Source organism: Oryzias latipes, chromosome 11 (assembly GCF_053564925.1).
Source record: "Oryzias latipes strain Hd-rR chromosome 11, Olatipes_Hd-rR_3.1".
Classification (NCBI taxonomy): Eukaryota; Metazoa; Chordata; class Actinopteri; order Beloniformes; family Adrianichthyidae; genus Oryzias; species Oryzias latipes.
This window is the reverse complement of record NC_136247.1, coordinates 5503900-5520233: the sequence shown is the minus strand read 5'-3', so window position 1 is coordinate 5520233 and position 16334 is coordinate 5503900.

Here is a 16334-nt window from a genome sequence, read left to right as displayed (position 1 = left end):
TTTTCACAGATACTTCTAGGAAGTTTCTGGGCCACTCGATCTTGAATAGTGAAGGAATTCAGACACAAAATTGTAAGGAAGTTCCGAATTCACATTTTACTGAAAATGTCAAAACAGAAACTGGCAAACAAATGTAGCGGTGGAATGGTAACCCTATTCGCTGGATACTAACGGGTCAAATCAATTTCAATCCGTTTTTATTTTTAATCTCTGCAATATAAGAAGTAGAAAAACCTCTTGAGGTGGAATGCTAATGCATAAGTACCAGCAATTGTGTTTGGTGGGTTATGTTTTACAGCAATGCTTGGAATTAAATGTTAAACTGTTGAAAAGCCTCTTTGTCTCTCTTCTAAACGATAACCCAATTGTAAGGAACATGCAGTTGTGGGATTAGCAGCCAAGATAAGTACGTGCATGAACAGTTTGCCAAATTTCTCCTTTTAAATGTGCACCATTTAAACAGAAGTTTAAAAATGTTTTCTAAATGGTTCCCGAGAAGCACTATGAACAGAGAAATTATCTACAACACACATGTTCCTACTTTTTGTGGTTCATTATGTTAAAATTAGTGATTCAAACAATGTATTGCATTTTTTCTAAAAAGCCAATTAACATGCACAGTAAAGATCATTATCTAAATTCTCTAATTATCAGATTTAAGCAAATAAATAGCATGATTATGATTTAAACAGCATTATCTCATAACCGTTATCTGATCATGTCTGTGTTCTGATTTAGAAAAATCTGAAAAATACACCAAGGTTTCTTGTGAAGAATCAAATCTTCTCCTGAAGGTTAACATATCTGATGAATTCTGTTTTTTCACATCTGAAAATGTGGAGGGAAAGGTAAAAATAATGATAACAAATGTCAGTGACGCATTTACAGCCACTTTGCCTGCAGTTCTAGATAGCTGTTGTTGAAAGAGAGAAACAAACAGGAAAAATAAACTATTTAAATGGGCAATAAACAAAAGAAGTGCCCACATTTGCATGCAAAGGAATCCCCCCCCCCACACACACAGACACACTAACATTGTATTCAAACAATCTCAAACGGTATAGTTAATTTATTAATTACAGAAACTTCTCATCTTGAAAACTTTATTTCTCTATATGAATGACATTTAAAAAAATAATTCTTACATTTACCTAAAAGGGGCCTTTAATTTTTGCATCATTTAGGTTAGTCTGATTTCATATTTTGTATCCTTAGAAGAAAAAACAAATGACACAATCATTACAATAACTGTTTGGTGGCTTGTCTGCTTGGGAGCCTTTATGGGACCAAAAGGTATAGAAAAAAATTAAAAAAAAAGAGTTCTCTGACTTCTACAAGTGCTTTCACCTTTTTTATACATCTAACTTACAGATTCACAATGCACTGTACCTTCTTTATTCCCATTTATTCACATTCACACTGGCAAATTTGAGTCACACCAGGATTCCTTTCATTTCGAATAGTCTTCATTTTGCAACCGGAAAACCTTTGTCATAGTTAAAACAAATGAACCTGGGTCAGCTTGAACTCTCAACTCACGTGTTGATAAGATTTTTGTGCGTTAGAAGTAGCAAGCAACAAGAGATCTCATGTGGAAATTTGAAAAAGTGTAAATAATGAAAAACATTCAAACATATCTGGTAGGAACACATGGTGTAGGGGGGGGGAGTTTATTAATTCAAGATAGAGGGCTAGATAAGCTTTTTTTTTTCTTGGTTTTATTTTAAAATTAAAGATTTTTTCTGCAACCCATTGACCATTTTGTTATTTTGTTTGCTCAATGGAGCAGTTATTGTGAAAGTAAACTAAACCAACTGAAGGTGTAAGAATTATTAGCATTCTCCACCCATTTCAACAAAACTCTACCTATGAGACAATTGTAGTAAAAAAGCAGCATTATTTTCTTGGTTCTCCTTTGGTTTCTGATTTGTGTTATTCATACCACCACTGAACCGCACTAAGGTTCAGTAACAAGCTTGTGAGTTCTGCTTCTTCACTCTCTTGTCGTGGACTGTTTTTTCAGTTTCTCTCAACACCACGATTATATCGTTGACTATCTCTAGTTTACTTTCTTGCTTTGGTTTCTCAACAAATAATCCAGGACCAGAACGCTTAAGTGTACGAGACCTCTCTTCTTTGTTCCCCTCCAGAGTTTATGTTAGCAATCACCCTTGCAAAAATCAAACCGTGGTGCTCGTCGTATCTGCTTGTTTGAACGACACCTTTAATTTACGTAATGTGTCCTTGCAGCAGTCATAAGGTAAACCGATCACTTTGCATTTTATAACACACACCATTGTGATTTGCAGTGGTCCCTCGCTATGTCGTGGTTCTCCTTTCGCGGTCCTCCTGTTTTGCAGAGTTTTATCAGTGCAATTTTGGATGCTCTTTGAACTGTGTTCTGCATCCTGATTTGGCTGTAGACCTTGTCAAACCATCTCCTCTGTACCATGTCTCCTGTAAAGAATGCATTCAGTTTGATGCATTTACGTAAATCTTTGATTGCGATCAGATCTGTCTTTTCCTTCAATAATACCAGATTTATTTTTGTACAAAGATTTGAACCTTGAGAGTTTAAACAAGAGACAAAAGTTTAATAATGTGAATCTCTGTCTGAAAAAAAGTGTATAAAATGTGCAGTGAAGGATTTTACAGGCTTAAAATAACTATAACCCTTTCATGAATTTCACCTATTGGGGGTTATTTCTAGAACATAACTCTTGCAATGAATTAGATAATTGTGACAGATTAACTGTTTTGTAGACAAAGTCCTTTTTATTGGCATTAGGTGAAACATAGAAATTTGCTAAATCATCTTATTTAGCGGTAAACCTGCAACATCTGCTGCAATCAGACGTTGTTTTACTGACCGTCCAAACTATGAGGGAAATCAAAGTTAACTACCCATCCTGTTTAATCCTTTTACAGTGGAGTTTGGCGTTCTTTAGACCACTGTAACCCTTCAACTCTTTATGCAATTAAAGAAAATCTGCTGATTCTGTCATTAAATAGGTGCAAAGTCGAAATGAAAAGCTTCTGTTCTCTAAACCAGAAACATCTGATTCATGTTGACCGCATGAACGGTTGAAGAGTGTGTGCTATTCAGGTGTCACAGGTGACATCTCCAGTGTTAAAGGGTTAAGAACAAGTTTTGGCTTCTAAGTACTACAAGAAAGTGTGTGTTGATACAGATTAGTGCACGCTCGCCAAAAATCATGCAAACAGTTTTTTTTGTCCCTGTTACAAAAATTGGATTTTCAATGAGTGGGTTTTAGAAGATGTTTTGAGTTGTGAAATACTTCCAGCAGTGCTAGGTACAGTGTTTTTTCATCATGCAGTGCCCTGTTGGGTACAAAATAATCTAAGAACCACGCTAAGAAAAGAAAAATGACTAAAGTTGGCACCACAAGTTTGATACAAACTTGAAAGGCTTGTTTTCTTATCTCCTTTCTTTTTCTCCAGTTCATAGTTTCTTCAACAGGTTTCAGTGTTGGTGTGTCTCTTTTCAGCTAAACTGCAGTAATCGCAGCAGCTGCAGGTAATGTGAGAGCCTTCCTTACACGACAGCTTTCTCATACCCGCATATAACAGAACGCTGTCATTTCACACTCTCATCACTTTCTTTGGATCCAAAATTGTTGAAGGCTGCCGTGCAAGAGAGCACCGACTGAGCCTGATACTAAAGAAGTGGTTCAAAAATGTCTGACATTTATTCATTTAATATACATTTTAGACTGGAGTCCTGACATTGTCATGATTTCAAGGCAGGGCGAACCCAGATGCTGGAACCCAGAAAGAGGTCCGGAACGTGGCAGGTAAGAAGGATTTATTATTTTCTTTGAGGCTGGCAAAGAGGGTTGGCGAGAGGTGATCCAGATGGATAGTCTGTGGCACGGCTGGAGGTGCGGACGCGGCGGTTCACTGATCCTTTCCGACAGCAGGCTGGAGAATGTGCTGACGTCACTCTTGGACAGGATTCCTGGGACAAGGAAACAAGATTTAGCGCTAGAACTAGAAATTCAACAAGATGTGCTAGAGCTAGACGAGACCAGGCTAGTCACCAAAGAAGGGCAACGATCTGGCGCTGATTATTGGCGTTGGGTCTCCTTTTAAGCAGCAGAGGTTGATGAGTTGAGTGACGGCAGCTGGAGAATAATCAGGAGCAGAGTGGAGCCAAGCTGGAGGGGGAAGAGTCTGACAGAGGCACCATGACAGTACCCCCCCCTCAACGACCGCCTCCAGGCGGTCCCGGACGCTGATCCGGGTGGGCACGATAGAAGTCAGAGATCAGGGAAGGGTCCAGGATGAGGTAACGGGAGACCCAGGAGCGTTCCTCTGGACCGTAACCCTCCCAATCCACCAGGAACTGGTGGCCACGACCCCGGCGCCGGACGTCCAGAATGCGGCTGACCGTATAGGCAGGCGCACCATCAATGAGCCGGGCGGGCGGTGGGGATGCGGAAGGCGGGCAAAGCATGCTGTCCTGAACAGGCTTGAGCTGAGACACATGGAACGAAGGGTGAATCTTGAGAGCCGCAGGTAATCGTAGCCGGACACAGGAGGGACTGATAACCCTTTCGATGGTGTAGGGACCAATATAACGAGGAGCAAGCTTCCGAGAGGTGGCATGAATGGGTATGTTCCGCGAGGACAACCAAACCCTCTGACCTGGCTGGTAGGTAGGGCCCACCACCCTGCGACGATTGGCTGTACGGCAGTTGCTCTCCTTGGTGCGGAGGAGAGCAGCCCTGGTTAGATGCCAGATGTCTTGGCATCTCTTGAGGTGGTCCTGAACCGAGGGCACTGCCAAGTCCAGTTCATGAGAGGGAAACAGCGGTGGTGGGTACCCGAGGGCCGCCTCAAACGGAGACAAACCTGTGGCGGTGGAAGGGTGAGTATTATGCGCATATTCAGCCCAAACCAAGTACCTTGACCAGTCCGTAGAATTGCGGTCAACGAGGCAGCGAAGGGAGGCCTCGAGCTCCTGATTGACACGCTCAGCCTGCCCGTTAGATTGGGGATGGTATCCGGAAGTAAGGCTGATGGTGGCGCCCAAGGCTGTGCAGAAGGCCTTCCAGACTTGAGACACGAACTGGGGTCCGTGGTCTGAGACGATGTCCGATGGCAGCCCGTGATGGCGAAACACGTTGTGAACCAGAGCGTCAGCAGTTTCAGTGGCTGTAGGCAACTGAGGGAGGGGAATGAAATGCACGAACTTGGAGAACCGATCAATGACAGTCAAGATTACAGTGTTACCCTGAGAGACGGGAAGGCCAGTGACAAAGTCGACAGCTATGTGAGACCAAGGACGGCTGGGAGTGGACAGTGGATGGAGCAAACCGGATGGAGGACGGTTGGAAGTTTTGGAGCGGGCGCAGGTCGAACAGGCAGCCACGTACTCTTTTACGTCTTTGGCCATCGAAGGCCAGTAGAAGCGTCGACGGAGAAGATGTAGAGTTCTGGCTACACCACCATGACAGGCGATGCGAGACGCATGAGCCCAGGTAATAGCGTCGGACCTTAAGATCGAGGCACATACAAGGTACCAGGAGGAGGATCAGGATGGTCAGTGTCCTCACCTTGAGCCTGAATGACTTTAGTCTCGATGTCCCAGGTGAGTGCCCCAATTATGCATGTGGAGGGGATGATGTTGGTAGCGGAGTCAGGATCGTCGGAGGAGCTGTATTGGCGGGAAAGGGCATCTGGTTTTATGTTGCGACTGCCTGGTCTGTAGGTAATGGAAAAATTAAAACGGTCAAAAAACAAACACCAGCGGGCTTGACGAGAGTTCAATCTTTTAGCAGTACGGAGGTATGCAAGGTTCTTGTGATCCGTCCAGACTATAAATGGTTGTGCCGCTCCCTCCAGCCAGTGCCGCCACTCCTCCAGAGCAAGTTTGATGGCGAGTAGTTCACGGTTTCCCACGTCGTAATTTCTTTCTGAGGGGGTGAGTTTCTTAGAATAAAAAGCACAGGGTTTGAGCTTCCCGGTTTTCTCCTCCCGCTGGGAAAGGACCGCCCCAACCCCAGTGTCCGAAGCGTCGACCTCTACAACAAACTGCCTGGTAGGATCAGGTTGTATTAGGATGGGAGCAGACACAAAAAGTTTCTTGAGGGTGTCAAAAGCATGCTGGGCCATGGTGTTCCATTGAAAAGATCTGGTGGTAGATGTGAGCTGGGTGAGTGGAGCGGCGATACTACTATAATTCCTAATGAAACGACGGTAAAAGTTTGCGAATCCGAGAAATTGCTGTAGTTTTCTGCGTGTGGTGGGGGGTTCCCACTGGGAAACTGCTTTGATCTTAGCTGGATCTGGACGGATACCGCCTGCCTCGAAAATATACCCTAAAAAAGGGATGACGGATGAGTGGAACTGGCATTTCTCGGCCTTGACGAATAGCTGATTCTCTAAGAGCCTTTGCAAAACCTGACGAACATGAGCTGGGTGTTGACTGGGGTCTTTGGAGTAGATGAGAATGTCATCGAGATAGACAAACACGAAACGGTTGATAAAGTCGCGGAGAACGTCATTGACAAGACGCTGAAAAACTGCGGGGGCGTTAGTAAGGCCGAAGGGCATGACAAGATATTCAAAATGACCCAGGGGAGTACTAAACGCGGTTTTCCATTCGTCCCCCTCCTTAATCTGGACCAGATGATAAGCGTTACGTAAGTCGAGTTTGGAAAAGATGCGGGCCTCCTGGATGGAGTCGAAAACGGTACTAATGAGAGGGAGAGAGTACTTGTCTTTGATGGTTATTTGATTAAGTTCGCGATAGTCGATACAGGGCCTGAGAGATTTGTCTTTTTTCTGTACGAAAAAAAACCCGGCACCGACGGGTGAAGATGAGGGGCGAATGTGACCGGAGGTGAGGGCCTCCTGTATGTAACTCTCCATGGCGGCCTTTTCGGGCCCGGAAAGATTAAATAGTCGACCCTTAGGAAGGGGGGCGCCTTCCAGTAAGTTGATGGTACAGTCATACGGCCTGTGGGGGGGAAGCGAACTGGCTTTGGATTTGCTAAAGACAGTGCGTAAATCGTGGTAACATTCAGGGACGTTAGAAAGATCAATCTGCTCAGGAGTAATCACCGGGGTGACGTCCACTGAAGGAATGGCAGAGAGCATACAGTTAGCGAGGCAGAATTTGCTCCAATCAGTAAGCCGGTGATTACTCCAATCAAACTGAGGATTATGATGTTGTAACCACGAAAACCCCAATACGACTGGGTTCTGAGGGGAGTGGGTAACAAAAAACCGGGTGGACTCACGATGGTTGCCGGAGGTGACGAGAAGAACGGGTTTGGTGCGGTGAGTGATGATAGACAGATGCTGACCACCCAAACCAGCGGTTTTGACCGGGACTTGAAGTTCTTCTGTGGGCAGAGACAGCCGAGAAACAAGGCTTTGGTCTATGAGACTCTGTTCAGCTCCAGAGTCAATGAGGGCCTGGGACTCAACAATCTTGGATGCATGACATAACTTGACAGGAACATAGAGGAAGTGCTTGGAAACAGGGGATCTATCACCCGCCCGCGGCCTGTCGTCTAGCGGGGGGCTGCAAAGTTTAAACGTACTGCACACTGATTGACAAGATGTCCAGTTTTACCGCAATAGAAGCACGCACCTTCAGCTCGACGTCTCTGCCGCTCCTCGGAAGAGAGCTTGGAGTGCCCGATCTGCATGGGTTCCTCAGGAGAACTGCTGGAATGTTCAGACGTGTGAGCAGGTGAAGAGTGCGGCGCATTACCTTGGGCTGAACGCACGGGACTTTTGCGGGGATGTTTAGTCCGTTCATGACGTCTCTCTTTTAGGCGGGTGTCTGAGCGCAGGGCAGCGGTGACGAGATCCTCAAACGAGTGGGTCTCCGGTTGCGTACATAGATGGTCCTTAATGTCATCATTCAGGGATTGATAGAACACTCCTCGTAACGCGGGATCGGTCCATCCTGCCTCCACTGCCAGGATCCTGAAATCTATGACATGGTCGCTGACTGACCGGTTACGTTGTTTCATGGTTAGCAGCTTACGTGTGGCCTCTTCCTGCTTTTTAGGATGATCAAACACCAGCTGAAACTCCCGTATGAAATGTTCAAAAGAGAGATGAGAAGTTGGGTTGACTGCTAAGAACGCCTGAGCCCACTGTAAGGCTTTGTTGCGAAGAGAATTAACAACCAAGGTTACTTTGCTAAGGTCGGACTGATAATAACTAGGAGCTTGTTGGAATAACAAACGACACTGGAGTAGGAAGCCACCACATGCCTCAACGTCGCCGAAGAATGGCTCAGGTTGCAACCGGAAGTTTTCCGGGCTTGGAGAGGAAACGGAAGTGACGGCGTTACTAGGAGCCGGAAGCGTAGCCGTAGCAGCGGGGCTAGCTACCCGACCAGATAAATCCATTAAAGTCTGTGTTAAACTATCCAGGCGCTGAAATAGTTCCTGCTGGGCGGACGCAACTTGTGAGAGTGCGTCGGCTTGACGCCCTAACGCGATACCTTGTTGACTGACCGCGTAGCGGAGTCCCTCCGGGTCAGCTGGGTCCGGGGTATGGCCAGATCGTTCTGTCATGATTTCAAGGCAGGGCGAACCCAGATGCTGGAACCCAGAAAGAGGTCCGGAACGTGGCAGGTAAGAAGGATTTATTATTTTCTTTGAGGCTGGCAAAGAGGGTTGGCGAGAGGTGATCCAGATGGATAGTCTGTGGCACGGCTGGAGGTGCGGACGCGGCGGTTCACTGATCCTTCCCGACAGCAGGCTGGAGAATGTGCTGACGTCACTCTTGGACAGGATTCCTGGGACAAGGAAACAAGATTTAGCGCTAGAACTAGAAATTCAACAAGATGTGCTAGAGCTAGACGAGACCAGGCTAGTCACCAAAGAAGGGCAACGATCTGGCGCTGATTATTGGCGTTGGGTCTCCTTTTAAGCAGCAGAGGTTGATGAGTTGAGTGACGGCAGCTGGAGAATAATCAGGAGCAGAGTGGAGCCAAGCTGGAGGGGGAGGAGTCTGACAGAGGCACCATGACAGACATGTTATTTTACTGTCTGTCTAAATGTTACTTTTATTTTTCTGACTTTTTTGGAAAATTCCAACTTCTGCTAACTAGTTGTAAATGAACTGCTACACCTCCCAACCAGCTGGAACCACCAAAATGGGAATAATATATGCAAATCAGTGACAGTTTTCACGTGATAACACAGTGTATTGACATTGAATAAATTTCACACCTTTCCAATAAAATTCTGGCAAAAATGTCACATTTTCTCCCCAGTAGTTGTATTTACTTTTTGCTGCTGGTAAAAATCTTAAATAGCTTTTGAAGCGTTTGATTAAAAAAGCTCCTAGCAGCTAAGTTGTTAAAAAATTCCTAACATTTAATGCCAATCTAAAAAAAAGAAAAAAAAAGAAGCATTGCTATTTAAACTCTGCGGTGTTTATTGTACTTTGGGTCTCAAAATCCAGAGTGGCAAGCAAAGCCTTAAGCTATCAGGCTCCCCTTCTATTAAACCAGGTGCCAGTCTCACAGCAGAATATTGATTTCCTATTTGTTTTTTAAAGCTAACCTAAAAAAAAAAAGCCAATTGATAAAGCTTTTCATGTGGTTAGAAGTGCGGCTCGGCACAGTTGAAGCTAAGCCGGCTAGCCAGCTTGTTACTAGTGGAGCGGGCCGCACTACCAGGGCTAATCTAGCCAGTGCTCCAGCGCCTCCCCAGCAGCCGGAAAATACACAGGACGGCTTTGTACCGGTGGGAAAGAAGCATAGAGATAAACACAAAGACTTAGAGCACCCGAAGCTCCCAGTGTATAATAGGCTCTCTCCCCTCAGTGACACACCCGCAGAACCGTCAACTCTAGTCATTGGCTCTTCTATAGTCTATAGTTAGACATGTGAAGCTCCCAGCGGCCACAGTCAGGTGTTATCCAGGGCCTAGAGTTGGTGACATTGAGGGAAACCTTAGTATAATGTGGCCCAGAGTAAGTCTAGGTTCCGTTGAGTCGTGATTCACGCACGCGGTAAGGACGCCCGACGGAGACAATCAGAGGTTCTCAAATGAAACTTGCTAAGTTGATGTCAGACACTGTAATTTTGTCTGGTCCCCCTGCCGAACTTAGTCAGTGATGAAGTATACAACCGCTTTTCACCGCTTTTCATCATCTGCCCAGAAACCAGCGTTGGCTTTGCGAACAATTGGAGTGCGTTTGGGGGAAGCCCGGTCTCATGGGGAGAGATGGCATCCATCCCACTTTAGTTGGAGTGGTTTTTCTTTCTAGGAATATGTCAGCATTTCACACATACATGTATATTTCATGTATACTCTTTCCCACTCCCCTCTGGGGGAACGGGAGTGAATCCAGATTCCAGTTGGCTCGTCCATGTTCCTGCATTTGGTCGTGGTCCTCACCTTTGGCCCGTCTTGCGCCCCCAGCCATCCCCCAACGCCATCTGGACGAAGCCTATCTGCTGGACTATTTAAACATGTAGTTGTAGAGTTGGATAAGCTCATTCTTCTATAGGAGTTCTGGGACATCGCCTGTCCGTCCTGGGGGAGGATCCCTCCTTCATGTGTCCTTTTTTTCCACAATTAATTTTTTTAGGAGTTTTTCCTTACAGAGAAGGAGGGTCTAAGAGCAGGCATTTCCAGTTTAGTTTAGTCTGTTTAGTTTAGTTTAGCCATTACCTATTGAATTTTATGACTTCTTGTTCTTTATGATTTCATGTTTATTATACAATGACCGGTACAAAGCCCATAGAGACGACTATTATTATTGTAATATTGGGCTATAGAAATAAAACGGAATAGAATCACATATATTTTACAGCTTTTGCTCATTACTTTTCTTTAAAGCAATTTGACATGTATGTTTGGATTGTATTGAATGGGTTGGTTTGAGATACATGTAAGAAATTCATTTTAGGTACAAACTAATAATCCTAAATTGTTTTTTTTCTTGGCAGGGTTACTCGCTCGCATGGGGAATCTGCAAAATAAAGACTATGATAGAGGTTGCATGATCCCTTGTTAAATCAATTCTGAACATCATTAAAAGGCATAAACTGTATGTTAAATGTTAAATGTATGTTATGTTAAATGGTGTGCATTTAACATAAACAAGAAAATATCTACATCATTTAACATAATCAAATGAGAGGAGAATAGCACTAGGTAAAAGATGAACTCTGTTCCAGCAGTTTAGTCCACTTAAATCAGCATTTTCTTTGAACGTTTAACATAAGAGCTGTAATGAATCTCTGCCAATCGTGTAATCAGACTGTTTTATTTTTCATTCATTTTACTACAACCAGCAATTGATCCTGCTTAGTGTTTTGTGTAGGTTAAGTAAAATGTACGAAATGATCAAAGTACTGAACCTACATATGGATTCATGGACAAAAATGTCAAATCAATATGTTAGGGATCAATCATTCAAAGAGTTGTTTGCAGATTAAAATAAATTCATATGTGTTTGCTAGTGTGCAAGATATAGACAATACTTACCATACCAGCTAACCTTTTGAGGACTTATTGCAATAAAAAAAATTATATCCAAATAAAGCTTTTCTGCAAAGATGGAGACTTAGGTAAAACTGCTCTAAGTTTTCAGGTAAACGGATTTCAGAAATTGTTTTCATGTCTTTGTGCATCATTACAGCTGTGTGTTCTGCTGATGTCTCTTGTGCTATTTTAAGATGCGTCTGTGAAACCCGCCGCCTCTGGCCTAGTCCCCCTTCACCCTCGGATCGGGGGGGTTCAGCACGATCGCCTGCCGTGCTGGTGCTGACATTTAGGCCCACATGGATCAATAAGACAAGCTGTAGAGGGAATCTTGAGTTTTGCAGAAGCCCCCCTCCCCCCTTGGCCTCATGGTTCACATTAGGCCCCCGCTTTAGTCTTTGGTCTAGCGTGTGCTGATCTAAAAACCTCGATTGTTTTCCTAAAGACTTTCTCAGCCTTATAACCTGCTAATTAAATATAAAGAATCCCTCAGCTGACCTGTTTGTTTTTATTCACATCCTCTACAATTACGTAGGTTTAAGTCATTTGTTTTTAGTCCTTAAGATGTGACTTTATAAATGGTAATCATTTGTTTTAGTTGAATAATGTGTGTTTTATTGGTGTGTGAGTCTGCATGTGCCTTTATGTGCATATGTGTGTGATGGAGAAGGCCAGGGATTGATTAGAGCTTTCACTCTCAATGTGGTTAATTGCCCAGTGAGGCCGAGCAGACGGTGCCGGCTAGATTGATGTCTGATAGCCAAGAGAAGGGGGGAGTCGGGGCACGCGGGTGTGCATGTATGTGTGTGGGTGTGCGTGCTGTCAGTGGAGTGGGATGGCAGCAACAATTCCCAAATTAACGTTGAAAGATAGAATGGTTAAATATTACACAGACTAAGGAAACCAACCCAAAGGAGTCTCTTTTCAGAAAGAATTAGCAAAAAATCAGCCGTGTGTTTTTAAATTTGTTTCCCTGAAATAAGGCCCAAACCTCCTTTAGAACACCAGTTGTTGGTTTATCTCCTCCGACGCACAACTTCCAACATTTGAAAACATTTGAAATGGTTTCTTTCAAGCAATCAAAGCCAGATGAATGCACAAAACAATACAATCAGCAGTTATACATTCATACAAAGACTTATCAAACTTAGGACAATTAGACATAATTAAACATCAACTTTTGTAGTTGTTAAAAGTTATTGTGGAATCTAAAAAAATTACCTGTCCATGTTTTTAAGTAGAAAAGAAAGCCATCCGCAGTCCAAAAATGATGGCACGTGCACGATATGAACAAAATCAATCAAAAACCAATGGCAATTCTGTATTGTCAATATAAACGACATTTGGAGCCCCAGAAAAAGGCTTTAGAATCAAGAAGTCTTTGTTGTTCACTGAGCTGGGTTTGGATGAACACATGTGGGGAGGGTTGCATTTAACCAGCTCTGCATGACACTGTGGGACAGCAACAAGCAGCCCACTGTGTTGATAGGGGGTTGGGTGGATAAGTAAGTAGGAAACACGCAAGCAAGACTGCTTTTAATGGAATCAGAAACCCCCAACTGATACATGCATTTATGCTGATAAATATCACTAATAGCAAAGACTTTTTTTTCCTTTGAAAGGAAATGACTGTTGGGTATGTAATACGTATTTACATCATTTAGCTTTTGTATTTTGGAGAAGTCAGGAAAAAAAGTCTCTTTCAGACCAAGATAGCCTGGAAACTCAACTGAATTGGTCAGAAAAACCCTACAAATGTATTTTGGTGTGTTTTGTTTTCATACTGCACTCCGTAAAAGTACACTTAACATGCACAATAGATGGTTGTTGGTGGCATTATTTTCAAAAAAGAGCTCTGACCAGGAGAAAATTGAAAAAAAAAAACATGACGGAGAAAACCAGCTAGTAGTCTTCTAACTATCATATACTGACTTGGACCTTTCCCTCATTGAAGCTAATGATGGATAAAGTAGCCACATGAGCATGGTGTTTAAAGAGAAAGCATTTCTTATTTTCATACATTTCCTTGGTGTAACAGCAAATTAGCAAATTACTGCAGTTTTAAATACAGATATGCACAAGGAAAGACCGAACTCTCCCAAGCTGTTCAGGCTATTTGGCAATGATAGTCTACACAGTAGGCAAGGCAAAAAAGAATAGCCCAGAATAATTCCCAATTCATAAACAATATTCTCTTGGGGCGTAAATGTCTGACCACAACCCAGTCTGAGTCCAAAATGGGTTGTACCTGCATCGGTCCATAGGGCAAAACGTAGGAATTTTACAAAAATGCTTTCTGAATTGTAATGTGGCTAAAATTTATTTTTCCGTTCATTTTTTTTACAAGCCTACTTAGGGTCACGTGACTTCTGAGGTTTCAGTCTGCCATAAACCAAAAAAAAAGGCAGGTTTACAGCATTTTCCACTGAAATAAAGGGGATGTCTGCCAATTTTTTGCCACATGGACCAAAGTAAGTATCACACAATTTGGAAGCAAACTGGGAAAAAAAATCAAGAAGAAAACCAGCTGGTCCATCTAATTCACTGATTATAATGTGGTAATACATACCTGAATGTCTTTACTACACCACGTTCACTCTGTCAGATTTTCTATTAGCCATTTTACAACTTTTTTTATGAGTCCTGGTTCTTCAGTCTCACACTGGGAACAGTTTATTTCATTCGTTATGTTACATAATCAACTCTCTTCACGTCCACATTTGTTTTATGCTGAAATGAACGGAGACCTTTGCACTCAAGGGAACCAGGGCTCACGTGTTTGGTCTGCACCACTGTTTAGTTGAGCTGTCACACTTGCCAAAAATAGCAGATCTTGTGAACCAAAGAATCCCTGGTGCGAATGAATCCAACCTGCCAGTGTGAATGAACACTTAAACTCCTTCAGATAAGGTCAGAGTGACTGAATCATGGCTAAACATAGCCATTTCATTGCTAAAATGTGGTCAGTTTACCCCAAATTCATCTCCTGGCACAATTCAAATTCAGAGACTTGTTGGGATCACAAATAAAATGTATGTACAGCTCCTCTGCCACACACAGACTCCAAAAGGCATACTCTTCTGAAGGGACTGAGAGGGTCCCCACTCCACCTCCACGGATAATTGGACACCCTGAGCATGAGAAATCCCCTGGTACGAGAGGAAAGGCAGCAGCTGTGTAGACTAATATCAGGTTAGGCAAACATTATTAATGAGACCAAGACAAAAGAGAAGCTCTGGCGAAAACTTAAGTACCTGTTAGATTTAAAAGTGACACACAATACTTTCAGTGGTTTCTTTGTGATTTTCTTCACACGTGTTTTAGCTCCTGAGCTACGGGGCATTTAGAATTATAAGAGACAAGTACCTTCACCTTCAGGCTGCAGGGTGAAGCTGTCCTCACGGAAGAGTTCTAACCGCATCCTAAGATGATCCATTTGTAAATGAAGTGTAAAATACTTCTGAGGAAGAATGCCAAAGGATTGGTCTGCCTTTGCGTTTGCCACCCAGGATGATGTTATGTTTCACTAATGGAGCAGGCCTTAAAGCAAAGCTGGAAACCACAGTCCCATGAGCCGTAAACACTGTAAAAACAGGGGGAAAAAATGAGCATGTCTAATATTTCTTAACATTTGAACACAACCATAGTGGGACAACCAGTTCCCCGTTAACATCTCCACTTGTTTTGACATGTACACCATGTGAACTGGTCTTCAGCAGGCTGCTGTTCTGTAGCAAAGTACAACACTTTCACAGACACCAAACCTTTTCACACAGACTCATTTGATTTATTCCCAGTTAGTGTATTTACGTCAGAGCTCTCTTAATGCCAGTTATGGAGAAATTATGGACAGTCAAGATCGCTTTTTTATTTTTTTTATAAATCTTGACTTCTATTGAAGCCAATACAAAGGATCCATCCATCCATCCATCCTACTATGAGACATTTTGCCATAGAAATTGATTTAATCCAATTCAACTTTATTTATACTGCCCAAAATCACAACAACAGTCGTCTCAATGGGTTTCGTACCGGTAATTGGAAAGTAAACATAAAATCAAAAGGGTCATGAATTCATAGAATTCAATAGGAAAATACTCAACTGAACTAACTAAACGGACTAAATTAAGTACCTGCAGTTAATTAGAAATTCGCCTCTGAGTTGTGGGCGGGACTGTTGGCACGAAGCACACCTACCCTCCCACCCCTATTTTCCCCCACCCCCTATGCTGAGAGCAGGTAGCTTGTTCCCGGTGTATTATTACTCATCACAGATGAGCTCTTTTTCGAACGGCGGTTTTTCCTCTCCTCCTGATTCACAACAATTTGAATAAGGACATATTCAGAAATTCGATTATAAGTTTAATTTTCTTTATATATACCCCCTCATCGTCAGAAAAATGCAGTCATGTGAAAAAAAAACATAATTTTATTTTGAGTGAGTCTATGAGCATTTATGTCCAAACCACCTATTCTTTAGAATATTGTGATTCATGGACGTTTCAAACATTATATTTAAAAACGCTTTATTTCGATCATTTTTGCTACCAACAATCTGGACAATTGTTTTCCAAATATACAATACAGAAGTTAATTTGCTTTTCTCCCAGCATCCCCTAGTCAAGTAAAGCTGAAGCCTTACTGACTTATTGAGAATAAGCAGCACAACAGTAAGGCCATGTTTCTACAGCAAATAAACAAAAAGATTTCATAGCCCAGGAAGGACTGGCTGCGTTTTCTGGGTCAAGACCTTCTACAGGTGGGGGATCTGAGCCTGAGCGAAGTCACGCCTTGATGGCCGGCATCCATAGCCTGCGTCCTTCTTTACCCGTCCAGGACACC